Below are 16,360 nucleotides of genomic sequence, written 5' to 3'. Positions count from 1 at the left end.
ATTGAAATGACTTAGAGTGCCCTGGAGGGGGGAACAACGAACAGACCTATTTTTTTATTCTCACACACAAACTTAGTTTTTATGAGAAATGGAGAAGCTGTGAATTTTAGCATTTCTGGATTTTGGGTTTTCGGGATTTTGGGATTGTGGGTTTTCGGGATTTTGTGTTTTTGGGTTTTCGGAATTTAGGGTTTTCTGGATTTTGGGCTTTCTGGATTTTTAATTTTTGGATTCTGTCCGTCTCCCTTCTCTTTCCTTATTCATTACTATAGGGGTACCTTTGTAAAAATTAAATTGGTAGGAGGAATATTAGGATTGCTTTAGTCTTTCAAAAGAAATTGGGGCGCCTTGTTCTTCAAAGATGAACGAAGATTTTGGACACCATTGTCCTTCCGGAAGCCAAATAAATTAACCCAAAATTGGGGGGCGCCTTCATTCTTCAAAAAGTTTAGGACAAACAATACGAGCGCCGTTGAAAATGTAAAATAGAAACAAATTGGGGCGCCTTTGTGAATGTAAAAAAAATAAAACATCGATTGGAAAGACTTCGTTATTTATATAACTTTTGTAAAAGTTCGGGGCGCCTCACAGTGGGACGACCCATAGCAATAAATAAAAAAATCGAATATTATTGCGGTACTTTTGAGTGATTGGTATGTCATCCCAAATATATTTAGGTTCTAACTGCATCAAAATTATTTGCGTTCTCCAATTAGTGCAAAAGTTATAGAGTGCTAAACATTGTCTAGTTTAATTTTTTTTTTGGTGGTGAAAAATCAGGTTGTAATTTGTCTTACTCCCAAAATTTTTTGTGCGGTAAAAAATTAATTTAATTATGGATAATAACACTACTTATCAAGGTATATTAATTAATATTTTACTATAAAAAATGTTTTGTTTTGTTGAGTTTTGTTTTTATTAGTGATTTTCCAAGTGTTGGTAGAAAAAAAAAATTTTTTGACTTTGAGTAAGATTTTCTTTTTTACACCTAAAAGGCTCTCTGGGGTTTTTTATGGTTTTATACTCAGGAAAGTGTCCTCTAAAGGAATCAAGAAAAAAAACTTGCCCCAATTTGCCCCAAGTACTTATAATCGCGTTTTTTAGGTTCGACCCCCTATATCAAAAATGGCCAAAATTTAAAAACTTGACTGGATAGTGCGAAAACAGACGATTTGATGGGTTCTGTTTGAAAATTCAACAACTTCTTGGCTTAGAGGAGTCAACAGGAGATGTAGAAGCTCAAATACAGGAAGTAACTAAATTGTATTGCCTCAAAGTAAAGTAGAAGATGGAGCAGTCTTCTAGAAGACTGAATCGGTTCATAAGCGCTAACGAATAATGGCTGAATTCTAGTCTGAATATAACATCAATTTAAAACAAAAAAATGCTGTTTAAACCAATATTATTTATAACATTTTACCATTTTAATCAAAAATGATGGGATCAAATTCTATAAAAATGCAAAAATTCTTAGCAGGTGTCAAATTTCCGGTCAAAAAGTTCACATATATCAAATTATGATCGAGATATATACCAATATTCATCAAAAAATTATAGAGATCTTAGTTTTCCCCTAGAATTTAACCCGGACGACTTAAGTCATACCTCCGAAATCGACAATGAATAAAATGTTTTGTTTCTTCATTTTGTTATTTTCTTATTTGTTTGAATATTCAAATTATAGTGTTTTATTATCTATACTATTATTAGTTCTATTTTACATAAATTAAAATTATTTAAAAGAAAAGAAAAAATAATAATAAAAAGAAAATCCTAAAAAAAAGTTCGCTGCTCAACTCTTTTAATTAAAGAAAAATGAATTTCCTGGCTAAAACGTTTCCATTTATCTGGTTTTCATGTTTAATTCATAGATTTAGGTGTAAATAGACGTCTTACTGCAACTTTGCGTAGTTTCAGTCACTAAAACACAAGATATTAGAAATGCCGATTTTTCCATACATTCGTCCCACTGTGCGCCTGCGGCGCCCCTCAATTCTTGCGCCCCTGGGCGACGGCCCAGGCTGCCCCCCCCCCTAAAACCGGCTCTGCCTGCATGTGCCAACAAATCTTATATCAATCAATGCACCTTATGCGAAATGAGTTAAGCTTAAGTCAATTGCAAATAGTAGCTATGTTCAAATATAACAAAATTGAATTGAATTAACTGTTTTGGAATCAAATAAAACCAATGCAAAATATCAACAATGCAAAATATCAACAACAAAATATCAGCAACATAAACCATTTACAAACAGTTCTTTAAAATTTGAACTTGAATTTCAAGATGTACAGAATTGCCTTTTAAATTTTCTTTTATTTATAAAATTTTTTATTTAAACATCCTTGCAGCTCATCTCATCTTAAAAAAAATATTTGCATTCTCTTAGCGTTATTGGTTCACTTCTCGGTATATAATTTAATCAACTGCAACTGAAAATTTATAAAAACCACTTATTCTTTATTGTCAAATCATTGTCAGCTTAGTCGAAGGTTCAATACATTGTCGCATATTCTTGCACAAAACCAGGTCAAAGAAAGTTTTTTTGAACCATAGTTTGAATTTTCCTGTAAAAAAAGATACCACAGCCATATTGTGCATGTAAAATTAATGTAATTTGTGTGTGTTGACATTTTAAGGTTGTTCATGCAGAATTCAGATACATATCTTATTATATTCAGAAATTTCATAAGGAATGAAATGTTATTTTTATTACAATTTTTTCACGAATTTACAATGAAAGTTCACATATTTATAAAATCGGAGAAGAAAAGCACACATTTCTGAATTCTGACATTCCCCGGTGTGTATTGAAAACGAAAATCAAACTGATCTATTATTGAAAACTGATGTCAACGGATCTGACGGATTTTAAAGTTTGAAGTTGGGTCGCATCCGTCGGACTCCATTGCTTAAGAGCCGATTCTCATAAGAACGTGTGTATTTTATCGGAGTGTCAGTTAAAAACTTGACGTAACGCACGCAGCTGTGGGTTAGCCCATTATGCCCCACCTTGGTCTACCAGTATGCACTTTTGGATACAAGAAGCGATCTTTTTGATGATTGCGAAGAACCGGAAATTATTATGAACAAAGATACTTTTCAACTAAAAAAACAATTTTATCAACATCTGATATTAATGTACCCTGGAATATTAGAAATATTGAAAACCTTTAGAAATATTTTTAGACGTTTTTAAATTATTGGTTCTCATTTTCAATCTTATATGGATTTCAATTTTGTATATGGATTTCATTTTGTGTATACAAAACAATATATAGTGTAACTGCTTGAAACTGCTTTTAAACCAATTGAAACTTAATCATACAAAACCCACATTCCTCTAATATGTCTACGAATATAAACCCTAAATATTATTTTCAAATCCATAACTTACCCTTCAAGTCGTATAAACATATACATACACAACACAGTAAAGTAACAACCAATATAGAATTCGAAATGCACAGCTCCTACTTATTTCTCTCGCAGCCACGCAAATATCGTTTCCAATATCTTTTGCATGACAAGCACAAAATCTAAAATTCAAATTTCCAGAATAATCATTACAACCATCGACATCAATTGCCTATCCAAGAGATACAGAGACTTCTAACATATTCCCAGAAATAAGAACCAGAAGAAGAGTAAAGGTACTTCCAAAATCAAAATATTCCCATTTTCTTTGAATTGCTTACTACTTGAGATACGATACTGTACAAATTGTAGGAACTTTTTCGGATTCGTAAAAAAAGAATTCGAAACTTTAAACAAACCTGCCATTACCATCGTGATAGCAACCCTGAGAAAATGAGTCACGTATTCTGCATCTTTGTTTGTCTTTCTATACCATGAATGGAGTTGAAGAACCAGTAATGGTCAGTACCATCCACCTTTAAGGGGATTTTTAAACTTGAACCATTTTTTAACTATTCTCTGTTCTATTCTCCGCAGTAGGTCACCCTAAAATTTTTAAACATTAAGCTAAATATTTGTAACTTTTATTTCAATTTATCAATCCAGAAAATCTAACTTAAAACAGAGAAATGTTTGGCAAGATTTTACTTTAATATTAAACGATATAGAACTTTGATGGTACAGTATATTTAACTCTATTCAAACCTGAGTGATATTTAACATCAGTAAGAGCAAGAACATACGACCCACTATGTATTTTATTTAATCCTCACAAATGTCCTTGGCTTGGCATCATAAAGTTTTCTTCTCTTATAATCGCATAAAAACTGATGGCTTTGCATATAGAAGCACTATACTTCCGTTTCTGGCAATCGGAACAAATGTTTCAATGAAATGGCTTACTTCTTTGCCTTTCTATTTAGTTCCGCAGTTCCTTTTGGCTAAAGCCTGTTTGATTCGGTCGCAAAGTTCTAAGATGTTGAGAAATTAAACTGTCATCCATGGGGAGTTAACGACAGTTTCAAAATGAAAAGACAAAAACATTTGTTTTGCCTCAAATTCTTGAAGAAAATCGATGTATTTTCGTTTCCGGCATGTGTTGGCTATTGGGTGGTGTATTTTATTTTGCAGCCAAAATATTTCTTTGATTTAAAGTGCCTATAATTTCTTAAACTTGAGTTAAAGCATTAAACAGCATAATCTGAAATATATTCAATGACCGCATAAAAAATAAAAAAATATATCAAAAAGACAACTTGAATGCTGTGTTAATTCTGCCTTGCATAACATCCACTTTCTCCTCGTCGTCGCCTTGTGTCCGCTATCAGCTTTTTAATACATTAAAGTTTCCATTAAAGTTTCTTTCGCCATTTCGCTTAGCTTCATCTTTTTCTTTGAATGACTTTAACAGTGGGTTTTTTGATTTTGTTTCCTTTCTTCAGGACACCCATTTGTAATTAATTTGAGAAAAGGAATTTCCCCATTGAAATAATATTTTTCACGATTCTTTATTAGAAGAGGAAAAACAGAGTCAAAGTGTAAGACATTTTTTAAACTATGTAAAGAAAAAACTGCTCGAAGGAAAAAGTTTTCTCTTTTTGTAGAGTCGACTTCTGAAGTCTGATGACAAATTGAGTGTTGACTTTGACAAATAAAAAAGGAAATTATTAAAGTTTTGCCTGGGAAAGGCATTGTTTTTTGTGAAACAAAATCTTTCATAAATAAAAAAAGATATAAAAATATATGTATGATGTAAATTGGCAGTACGAAGGAGGAAAGTTGACTTTTGTCTGTTCAAAATAAATAATTTTACTAGGTAAGAAGTAACTTTTTGAAAACCTTAATTAACTTTTTGTTTCATTTTTAAGTCACTTGCTTTTATATATTTACGTATATTTACATATATGTATCTAGGCCAGATAAAAAGTCTTAAATATAAAACAATTAAAGCCAGAATTAATGCGAATACAATTTTTGAAACATGAAAATCTCCAGATTAATTAACTGTCAACTAATTTGATCATAATATAGTTAATGAGTAATTTCTCGATCTCTAATTGGTCAACTGTCAAAAAAACCTTTCCAAATAAGGCGATTGTATTGGAAAGCAGACTGGAAAGTTAGGCAACACAATTTTCCCTGAATATTTAGGAAATTTTTTTTTTTTCAACATGACAGCTGATTGTGTTTATAGGCAACACAAGAAGTTGAACTTTGTAGTCCGGTCAATTTAGCCAAACTTTGGTGGAGAGCTAGGGTTTACCATTAAAAACAAAGTTTTAAAAATCCCCAAAGTTATTCGGGGCCAAAGGTCAAAATTTGAGGTTTTTTTTAATTTTTTTTCGAAAACAAAAAAAAAAAACTTGAGCCAAAGTTGTAGACCATAAAATTTTCTACAAAAATGATACAAAACATTTTTCACTAAGAGTTACCTTTCGTGAGATATCGCGATTCTAAGAATCACATTATACATGATATGCACACATTTCCACGCCACCTGTGAGGTAGTGTACTCAAAAATGCTCTATAAAATATTTTATTTTATGATAGTTAAAATATTTTATGATAATTAAAATATCAAAACAATATTTTTACTATCAGAATGATATTTAAATATCACATTTTTTTTTTTTTTGATATTTTACTATCAATTTTTCATATCAATTTCTCATTCCAAATTATTGAATAATATTAAATAAAAAACTCTTAATGTGTACTAATTTAAAGAAAAAAAAGATTGATTTTTTCACTTTTCTTCATGAAAAATGATTGTTTTCAATAAATTATTTTTATAGCTTTTACGCATTGTAAAACTTTAAATATGGCTTAATTTTTTAGAAAATACATACATTCAATTTTTTAATGCTGTATATACAGATATAATAGTGAGGCGGCTTAGCATCTAAATCGTGCACTTTGTGATAAAAGCATGAAATTTATATCATGGGTATTACTCAATATTAGAGTTATTTTGAGATATTGGGCCACTTTGTATTCCATCCAGGAGCGTAGATACAACAGATTTTCTGTGTTGCACCCGCATTGTTGCATATCATAGTATAGCTGATGAAACCTTTTTATTAATATAATACATGATTTCGAGGTAATTTTTAACGCCCGATCGAATAAATCCAATAGCAATATGCCTAGACCGTCATGTAAAAAGTTATTGCACTTTTTATAAATTGTCTTTTACTCAAACAGCAAGATTCAGAATATTACCAAGTACTCCTTGAAAAAAAGTGGTAGGTTGATAAAATTTAGTGTGGACTTTTCTAATACCATAGAAAAAAATAATAAAATATGTCCATCAAAAAATTTCAGGTCAAAGGGTGTTTTTTTTAGCGAGAAAGAACACTTTTGAAATGGTACCATTGCAACACATGGAAAATTTATGAATTTTTTTGAACCGCATATATATTTTATACATCGTATGAGAATCAAAAATAATCAAAAAATGAATTATATTTACCATGGAACATTGAATTTTCATGCAAAACTTAAATTGCTTGCTTTTATTTTTTATTGAATTTTCATACAAATTAATGTTTTGAAGGAGTGAGGTGCAAAAGTAAAAGTATGAAAAATAATTGTGCAGTTTGTGATAAAAGGATCAAATTAATAGGATTGTTAGTACAATATGTAACCCTCATTTTAAGATATTGGGCCTTTTAATATTTCACCTATGAGGATGTACATGAGCCATCTAATAATCACAAATTTCACAAATTTTCATTTAAATTGCTTTCTGTGCATCGTTATAAACATCTTTAAAGGTAAAATATTAAGTGGCCCAATATCTTTAAATGAGGGTTATATATTGTATACTAACAATCCTATTAATTTGATCCCTTTGTCACAAACTGCACAATTATTTTTCATACTTTTACTTTTGCACCTCACTCCTTCAAAACATTAATTTGTATGAAAATTCAATAAAAAATAAAAGCAAGCAATTTAAGTTTTGCATGAAAATTCAATGTTCCATGGTAAATATAATTAATTTTTTGATTATTTTTGATTCTCATACGATGTATAAAATATATATGCGGTTCAAAAAATGCAAAAATTTTCCATGTGGTGCAATGGTACCATTTCAAAAGTGTTCTTTCTCGCTAAAAAAAACACCCTTTGACCTGAAATTTTTTGATGAACATATTTTATTATTTTTTTCTATGGTATATGAAACGTCCACACGAAATTTTATCAACCTACCACTTTTTTTCAAGGAGTACTTGATAATATTTTGACTCTTGCTCTTTGAGTAAAAGACAATTCATAAAGAGTCCAATAACTTTTTACATGATGGTCGAGACATTTTGGTATTGATTTTATTCGATCGGGCGTTAGAAAATACCTCGAAATCATGTATCATATTAATACAATATTTCATTGCCTATACTACGATATGCAACAAATCGAGTGCAACACAGAAAAAGTCTTGTATCTACCCTTCCGAATGGAATACAAGGTGGCCCAATATCTCAAAATAACTCTTAAATTGGGTACTACCAACGATGTTAATTTCATGCTTTTATCACAAAGTGCACGATTGAACTCTTTTTTAATGCTAAGCCGCCTCACTATAAATATGTAAGGTCTTAATCTTTAGCGTTAGTACTTTGCTATAAGATTTATTTTATCTTATGCATTTTTTTTTTCACCAGAAAGTTGACAAATAAATAATTTTTAGATCATTTTTTTTAGTAAAAGCACACCAACCTGTTTTCTTATGACGTTATCACGAAATATTATCATCAGCAAACCGACTTTACAGACAACAACTTATTTTTTAAGCTTGGTTTTTAATTTAGTTTTTCATTTTTATTTTTGTTTGTCGTAAAACAACTTTAAAATGGGCCTTATAGTAAAGAAAAGTTAGTAAAAAAAACAGGCATTTTGTGAAACGTGAAACGAAATATAGGAAGGCTGATTTTTTCAAATCTGAAAGAAGGGTATTAGAAAAGCATAAGTCCTGGTTTTCGAGATGCCACCCCCTGGCGAAATCCGTCATTTTGAAAAACGCGATTGGTCTATATGGTTTGTTTGGTTTGTTTTAGTCTTTGTTAAATTTTTACTAAGGGAAAGCATTGCGTTCGAATATTTTTTAGAAAATTAAAACAACCTTCAAACTTTTTATAAAAAAATATTTTTCAAATAGCTTGAGCAAAAAGACATATTTTCACACACATAGTAAATAATATTAATATGTACATACATGAATAGTTTCCCGTTTTAATGCTCCATATGTTTAACTATCCATAGCATTATAGACATACAATACTATTAGAGTAACTACTATTGAATGAGGTTTTTCGAATGAACGTTGATGTATTCAAACAATTCATTGTAATGGTTTACCCCAAGCTCGTTACAATTATATATGCAAGACATATATTTATAGCAATTAATTGTTTGTTGTCCTGTACTGTCACTCTGCAAATCGCGTCTGTCTGATAGGCTCAATGCGAATTAATTAGGCCAACTAATAAAACTGATGGGGTGGTACAGCAATAGCATTTAGATATCTCTTCAATAATAATTATTAAGTAAACTAATCACAAATAAACTAATCACGTCCTTGTTTAGTGTTCAATGATCATTTGCCAATTAAACATAGCATGAGCTTAGATAGAAGTCAATTGCCAATGCATTAACGTGAATTTAATTATTGCCAACCGAAAGGAAACCTTAATTATTCTAATTTTATTCTGTTTCTGTATGTTGTGATTCAACAAGTTCGTTCCCATACTGATATATTGTTTTATTTAAAAAGGAGAAGTCTGAAAAGTAGAAGAAGAGTAGGTAAATAATTTATATACCTAACTTAATTTTTAAAAAATTGTGTGTGCATTCAACGTTAGAAAAGACGTCGCATTTTCCTTTTATCTATTGTTTTTCCTATAAAATCAATAAGAAAAAGTGAAATAACACAAGTACCTACAAATAACCTTCGTATTTATATATGTATTTATATAATAAATTGCCATAGGTTTCCACTTTCCACTCATTCATCTTTTCTCTTTCCCAAAAAACATAAAAAATGTATTAACAGCAAATACTTTTGTTAGCGTATTTATTTCCACTTTGAGAAAAAAAAAACATTGTTTTACCATTGCCCAGGTTTTAAATTGACCTGTTTATGTCATCATGCCATTTTATTTCACAAATACCTACCTAGTCGATTTTTCCTTCAAAATGGTTATCAAATGAGAAAATAACATCTGGAAAAGAACAAATCTTATGTTTTATGTTATCAGGAATACAAAACAAAAGTCCAGAAATACTAAGGTTTGTATATCATCTTGGCATCTAAAAATTGTGTAGTGTAATAAATCTTACCCTTATTTTAAACTTAAACTTATGTAGAACATAAGCCCACGTAGCTCTCAACTCATACTGAAAAATAAAAAAACATATTTCATGCTAAGCCAGCATAACGGCATCCTTGACAGGTAATAACTTTCAAGGGCAATCACAAATCAATTAGCAGAAAAATACTATCGTTTTTATTCTATTTCGAAAAACAGACTAAAATAATATGGGATTAGAGTCAGATAATATAATATATTGCCACCGAATGGGCAATAAAATCAAATTAATGGAACGGGATTTGTTTTACAAGGATAACAGATTATTTAATATTAGCACAAGCACATAACCCTCTATACTGAATGATTAATTACTTAACTTGAAATGCAGAAGGGAATAAGTTTACTTTTGGAGTTTCCTGTAAGTGGTTGCAAACATGGCTTGTATTTTGTATAAATATGCGTTGTTGTGATATTGTAAGCTGCGTGATTTAAAGATGTAAATGATGTAAATCCTTCGTGAAACCAGAAAAGTGTGTAACTCTATTTTAGCAAATATTATAGGAGAGCATTAAAACCTCATCGTTTTGAAGGTATTTGTATGAGTTTCCATTTTCTAATTTTCTAATAAAAAAAAACTATTAACTTTATAGTCCGGTCAATTTAAACATCCAAGGTTACATTAATTCTCAGCAAGCTGAAATTTGGTAGGATTTTTGGAAACACCATCATAAATTAAATCTAAAAAGTCCTCATCGATCCGAGACCTGGTTTTTCACGATTTTCTGCAAAACGGTAAGTCTTATCAAAAAATTTTCAATGCAAGAATTGTAAACCAGATTATTATATATAAAAAGTGTCATGACACTTTTTTTCCTAAGACCCACCGTTTTTTAGGTATAACGATTCAAAAAGTTGAAGTTGAGTTGTAATCGTCATAATCAGGCCTATTCAAAAAAAAGAACTCCCAACTGAAAAGTTCTTGAAATTTCATTATTTTTTTAGCTTGAATTTCGTTCTTCGAGGGTTAAGAATATGGGGAAAGCAAAAAAGAAATTAAAATTTTCACCATTTTTCCGATTGGGGCCCTTCTTCCGAAACTATTTCCCTGGGAATTTTTGTTTAGAATATGTCTGAATATATACAGGGTGTCCGATAGAAAATGGGCAACTCTAAAACGGCTGATAGCTACACTAATGACTGTTCTAAAAACAGATAGAAAAAAGTTCTATAGCAACCAGTTCATTTAATATTGGCTTTTTTTCGTTCAGTGTATTTTAAATATTATCATCTTATGTTTTCGTTCACTGCAACCACGAATGAATGAATTTTATTTATTTCTTTTTTTATAATTTTTTAAAATAATTGGATGAGTACATAAACACTTGAAAAATTTCATAGCTATTGCACATTTTCCTTAAAAAAATTTTGAAATCTGTTTTTCGATGCAAAATGTGAAAAGAGTATTTTATGAAAAATTTTAAACAACTATGGTATAAAATAAATCTATAGAAACCTAGGTGGCCAACTTTCTTAAAAATATTCTCGTCTAAGGAGAAATATTTTTAAGAAAGTTGGCCACCTATGTTTCTATAGATTTATTTTATACTACAGGTGTTTAAAAATGTTCATAAAAAACTTTTTTTACATTTTACATCAAAAAACAGATTTCAAATTTTTTTTAAGGAAAATGCGCAATAGCTATGAAATTTTTAAAGTCTTTATGTACTCATCCAATTGGTGTAGAAAATTATAAAAAAAGAAATAAATAAAATTCGTGGTTGTAGTGAACGAAAACATAAAATGATAAAATTTAAAATACACTGAACGAAAAAAGCCAATATTTTACGAACTGGTTACGATAGAACTTTTTTCTATCTGTTTTTAGAACAGTCATAAGTGTAGCTATAAGCCGTTTTAGGGTTGTCCATTCTCTATTGCACACCCTGTACACTGAAAATAATAAATTTCGTAAAATTACGAAAATCGTTTCATACACTACATTTTCGTTATCCCAACGAAACTTTCATTGGCTCAACGAAAATATGTAATTTTTCGTAATATGAAAACCTTCATCAATTAATAAAAACGTTTCATACACTTTTTCTCCCTTTTTAGTGCCAAAAAATCTAATTCAATGAAAAGATTCATCAATTAACGAAAAATTTCATACTCATTTTAAAGAATAAAATTAAGAATTTATTCCTTACTTTATCAAAGTTTTAATTAAGTAACGAAAAAATTCATTAATTTATGAAATTCAACATTAACTAACGAAAATCTTCATAAGCTTATGAAAATTCTTCATATGCTAATGAAATATTACATTGGCTTATGAAAAAATACATCAGTTAACGAAAAAAAAATCGTTGCCTTACAGAAAAAAAAAAAACGTAGACTTGTGTGCATTTCTGTTTTAATGATTAAAAATTTAATCTTGTTGGATATAGTTCACATTAGGTTTTTGTTTAAAAATCTATGTAAGTTGAGCTGAATATAAAAAATATTTGCGTTTTGACAAGGTGTCTCACGATAAGTCCAAGTGAGCTCCACCGGGTCGAAACGCCAATTTTTGGTTTGGACTGTATTAAATTAATAATTTAACAAGTCCAATAAATATATACTATAATCTACTAAAAAAATAATTAATAGGTACAACGAAAAGTTTCGTTAGCTAACGAATATTTTTTCGTAATTTAATTTAAATATTCATAAAATTTACGAAAAAATTCGTTACCTTACGAAAGTTTTAATTAAATTTTACGTTAATCGATGAAAAAATTTCGTAAACTGATGTAAAACTTCATTAATTTTCGATCAAAAATTTTTATGAAAAATTTTATTAAAATACGAAAGTTTTCGTTAATTGATGAAGTTCTTCATAAACGTATGAAAGCCATTTCGTTGAGCCAATTAAATTTTTCATCGGCTGAAAATTAATTAAATTTTCGTTGGCTCAACGAATTTTTTCGTTATATTTACGTAAGGATTTGGTTCAGTGTATATATTCAGACATATTCTTAACAAAAATTCCCAGTTAAATGGTTTCGAGAGAAGGGCCCCAATCGGAAAAATGGTTAAAATTTCCATTTTTGTTTTGCTTTCTCCATATTCTTAACCATTGAAGAACGAAATTCAAGCTAAAAAATAATGAACTTTCAGGAACTTTTCAGTTACGAGTTTTTTTTTCAGAATAGGCCTGATAATGACGATTACAACTCAACTTCAACTTTTTGAATCGTTATACCTAAGAAACGGTGGGTCTTAGGAAAAAAAGGTTCATGACACTTTTTATATATAATAATCTGGTCTACAATTCTTGCATAAAATTTTTTGATAAGACTTACCGTTTTGCAGAAAATCTTGAAAAACCAGTTTTTGTGACCTTTGACGCCAAGTAAATTTTTTTCCAGGTCTCGGATCGATGAGGACTTTTTAGATTTAATTTATGATGGTGTTTCCAACAATCCTACCAAATTTCAGCTTGCTGTAACCTCGGATGTCTAAATTGACCGGACTAAATAGTTGTAAAAAAAAGTTGCAAACGTTGAAGCTCTAATCGAGCTAACTTTATCAGCAGGAATGCAACAAGAGCAACAACCAGATGTGGCAGCTCCGTTTGAGTCGAAAAAACACTCCGTCCCGTTAACTACTGAAGAAGCTTCAAGACCTTCAACTATGCCATCAGCTGGTGGCTTCAATGGAGCTGGTTAGTATTGCATACATATAATAAAATATTGCTCGGTCATCGTTGGCTGCAGAAGAAGGTCCAAGTCTTTCAATTATGATATCAGCTGGAAATGTGGCTTTGTCATTTCTTGGGAACATTGAAAAATATTTTGGTTATTCTCAAAAATCTCGTAAGTGGTTGGAAACGAAACTTAGGTAGTTGAGTTTAAAAAAAGGTCATATGTGACAGCTTACGCAGAGAAAATAAATTAAATATTTATGTTTTGTATTAGAAAATGGACCTAAGTATTAATAAGAGAGAGAACGCAGTTTTTATTGATAAAAGCATACGCTATCTGTTAAGTTTAAAATTCTGGTATTCATTATATCGATACCTTCCTGTAAGAATGTATAAGCGGCATTTCTTAAATTGTTCAGGAAACGCAAAAAACACCATTATTCTAGTGAGGAAATGTATGGGTTCCACAATTTTATTTTCTCTCTAGTTTCATTTGCATACATGATAGAACAACCAAAATAGTACCAAAACGTGGCACTTAACTCATAGTATATTTCCACATAAAAAATCATTTTCACAAAAATGTGCTTGACTGCTAACCTGGAGTTGTGGGTTCGAGCCCTACCTCAGGTAGCATTCTTTTCTTTATCCCCCAGCTTCGAAGCCACGCGTGGGATTATATGAGATAATAATCATCTTATTCTCAATTCACTGTACCAACAAAAAGCTCTTTCATATCTTTCTATTCCTTCTAACTAGTGCCGGGCAATATGCATTTAAAAGACCTTAGGTCTTACAGGCATATAGTTTAAATTATTTTTATTATTATTGTAGATATACATGCATATTATGCATGCATACATACATACCTATATTATGTCAAAACTGATGCTTTCGATTTTGATGATCCTAATTATGTCTATAACCGCAGATTATAATTGAGATTCTCATTTTAAAACACATAGAGATGTCTGATAGTACAAACTTTAAATTAAATGAACACCTATGTAAAAATAATAGCTATAATGAAGTAAGCTCTATGATTGAACCACTGGGGAAAGGAAAAATTTTATCGCAAAAATTTATTACAAAATCCATTATGTAATTTTTTTTTTTTTGTTTTACGTTTTATTTGAATTATTCAAGCTAAACTTCGTGAAGCCAAAACTGTGACCTCAAAATTTTTGACAAAATCTTTTCTTCTGTCCAAAATTTTATTTTTCCACCCTTCGAAAAAATTTAAGAGCAAATTCATTTTTTTTATAGGAAGTCTGAAAAATGAAAAACCGTCTAAAACACTGAACAGATATAAAACCAATTATACTCGTTTGTCCAGCTCGAGTTCTTTATATACAATATACATTCCCAAAATCCCATCCGTTGAATAAATTATCAACAAACTATGTTTTATAGCAACTTTCATAAAAAATATCAAACGACAATCGTTTCTCAACCTTGAGAAATTGACACAAACAAAAAATCATCGTTTGTCCACCCTACTTTTCAGAAATATTCAAAATACAAAATTTGCCCTTAACAATTCTAAAGTCTTGAAAATTCCCAACAAAAGTTACGTCATCGTACACCACAGTGTATGTACTAAAAATTTTGAAATCCTCTAAAATCCCCAAAAATTACTTTACTTGGATTCACTTTTTTTTTCAAATTATAAATTATAAAGGTCACTGTGGTGTATGAGTACTATTTTTTTTCTAAAAAATTATTTAAACTATATTTATTTATTAAATTTAAAGTCCCCAATAAAAAAGGGATATTGTAAAATATGTATTTGACAGTTTTTAGTTTTTAATGGAGATTTTAATTTTAATGGAGAGTGAATAAATTGGGTTTTAGAGCAGAAAAACACCAAATAAAATAAATTCGTATAGGTATTAAAAACAAAAATTGCAATGGATAAAATATTTTTTCTTCAAAATCTCATGGTCTTATTCTAAAGCTTGAATATTTTACTTTGAATTGTTGGTAAAAAAACATAAAATTTCAAACGATATTATTAGTGCTGTCTGTCAATAAATTCCACTTCATTTCTTTTTTCTAATGTTGAATTTTCCAGATACTCTCTGTTTTATTTTCAGTCTTTTTTTCCTTACATACTTCATTTATGTTTATTAAATTTTTATAAAGAGAAAGGATATTTAAGTTCTTAGCATTGACTTAAAACTTTTGTTTCACGCTTTTCAATGGTACCATTAACATTCATGTACATATGTCAATTACATCCTGATCAATTATTGTTTTACAGAAAGCGAAGTTTGATTCCATTTTTTTGCTCTTGTTGCTGATATGAAAAAAAAATATCGTCGCCCGAGAATTGTTTTGTCGTAAACGCCAAAATGCACTTTTTTAAACTGGATATGTAGTAATAGGTTTTAGAACGTTCTCTTTTCATTTCTGTTATCACAATTGTCCTATCGTTTACAGTTACTGAGATAATTAGTATGCATTTTTTCGTATATCCACAAAATAAGCATCGGATTAGCTTTGGTTTGTCGTAAGGGCCAACTTTTGGCGTTTACGACAAAAATTCTATGTATTTTTCAGCTTTTTTTCTTCAGTATTGGTCTGTCGTACGTCATACAAAACAGGTACGGTAAACAATTTCGAACGAAATTTTAAAATTGTTTTGTCCTTTTGTATACGTCCCAAATTAATATAATATAAATAAATATATGAGTACTAAAGTATATTGAAAAAAAAGACTCTTTGTTCTATAAGGACAACGAATTTAAAAACTTTGATCTGCATTTCAGAGACATCTTTACATTTTGTAAATGAAAGGAACCTAGGTTCCTTATCGTAGTATCAAGGAATCTTCGACTAATCGCGTCCAAAACGTATTTATAGACGGGAATTTTAACTTGTCGTTTTATAAGCCAAAAAGGATCAGTACGACGCACAGTGGGGCACCTTGTATGGGAGATCGGA

The sequence above is a fragment of the Episyrphus balteatus genome, chromosome 2 (genome assembly GCF_945859705.1).
Source record: "Episyrphus balteatus chromosome 2, idEpiBalt1.1, whole genome shotgun sequence".
In the NCBI taxonomy this organism is placed as follows: Eukaryota; Metazoa; Arthropoda; class Insecta; order Diptera; family Syrphidae; genus Episyrphus; species Episyrphus balteatus.
This window is presented reverse-complemented; position numbering follows the sequence as displayed.